General features: G+C 35.1%; 1 pseudogene; it reads left to right on the top strand.

The window, feature by feature from the left end:
- Positions 1-535: 535 nt before the first annotated feature.
- Positions 536-1,473, top strand: LOC141511651 (olfactory receptor 6C76-like; annotated as a pseudogene).
- The last annotated feature ends 251 nt before the right edge of the window (positions 1,474-1,724 follow it).

Below are 1,724 nucleotides of genomic sequence, written 5' to 3'. Positions count from 1 at the left end.
AAAAACTCTGGGAGGTAGAAGCTCTTATTATTCCCACTTTACAGAGAAAGAAACTGAGGTATATAAAGTATTAAATAACTTGTTCAGGGTTACCTGGGGAATAAGTTTCTATGATCATATTCCAGACCTTCCCCATATCCACTGTAATACCTAGCCACCCCTATACATAATTAAAGATATTCAGATGTACATTGGCACATTTGATCCTCAAATCAGTCTTCTTAAGGTGACTGGGACAAATTCAATGACTTATTCAAGATTATCTCAAAAGAAATCATAAAGAATGTTGACAATATTCTGAAATAGACTACTTTTATTGCTTTTTCCACCAATAATCTAAGTCTAGCATTTACCTAAAATTCAAATCTTCCTCTTTGACTACAAAGAACTTAACTTACTCTTTTTAACTCTCCCTTCTTGGTATTTTGTATCAAAAGTAGGTAAAGAAGAGGAGCACATTAAAAAATGCTAACATTCACTGAACTTTTGATTTCCTTTTGTTTCTGCCTGCAGATCTAGAAGAAGCCATGATTCAGACATGCAAAATCATACATCAGTGAAAGAGTTCATCCACCTTGGACTGACAGATGATTCAGATCTACAGGTCATCATCTTCCTCTTTCTGCTTTTCACCTACATATTGAGTGTAACTGGCAACCTAAGCATCATCACCCTCACCCTTCTGGACTCTCACCTTAAGACTCCCATGTATTTCTTTCTCAGGAATTTCTCCTTCTTAGAAATATCATTTACATCTGTCTGCATTCCAAGATTCCTGTTCAGTATTTTAACTGGGGACAGGACAATTTCCTATAATTTTTGTTTTAGCACAGTTATATTTGGCATTCCTTCTGGGTATAATAGAATTTTTTCTACTAGCTGCCATGTCCTATGACTGCTATGTGGCCATCTGCAAACCCCTACACTACACAACCATAATGAGCCCCAAAGTTTGTATTCAGCTTGTAATCAGCTCTTGGATGTCAGGTTTCATCATTGTCTTTCCACCAGCAATTATTTTCCTCCTACTGGAATTCTATGATTCCAATATCATTGATCACTTCATCTGTGACACTTCTCCCTTGCTATTGATCTCTTGCACAGCCACTAAGACCTTAGAAGTGATGATTTTTTGGTTTGCTGTGTTCACACTCTTGGTCACTTTGATTTTAATAATTCTCTCCTATGCTTATATCCTCCAAACCATTTTGAGATTTCCTTCTGCCCAGCAAAGGAAAAAGGCCTTTTCTACTTGTTCCTCCCACATGATTGTTGTCTCCATCACTTATGGAAGCTGTATTTTCATATGTAAAACCATCAGCAAAGGAAGGAGTGGCTATGACCAAAGGGATATCAGTGTTATATATTTCTGTTACTCCGATGCTGAACCCCTTCATTTATACCCTAAGAAACCAGCAAGTAAAACAAGCCTTTAAAGATATGATCAAAAAGATCTTCTTATCAAATAAATGATCTTTTTGATTGATTGATTGCTTTCATGAAAATCTGAAACTTCACCTAAGAAAACAAGAAAAAAATCCCCAATGATTTCAGTGATCTATTTCTTCTCATACAATCTTAATTTTCCTATTCATGACATATAAACTCCTTTCTCCTCAATTTTCAATTTTGCCACATTATTTTTCATGTATTCAACAAGTATATCTTCACTAAATATGTATTACAATATAATAATGCAAGATATTTCTAAGGATGACTTTCAA

The sequence above is a fragment of the Macrotis lagotis genome, chromosome 2 (assembly GCF_037893015.1).
Source record: "Macrotis lagotis isolate mMagLag1 chromosome 2, bilby.v1.9.chrom.fasta, whole genome shotgun sequence".
In the NCBI taxonomy this organism is placed as follows: domain Eukaryota; kingdom Metazoa; phylum Chordata; class Mammalia; order Peramelemorphia; family Peramelidae; genus Macrotis; species Macrotis lagotis.
The sequence above is the reverse complement of the archived record's forward strand: the minus strand, read 5'-3'. Positions and strand labels throughout refer to the sequence as shown.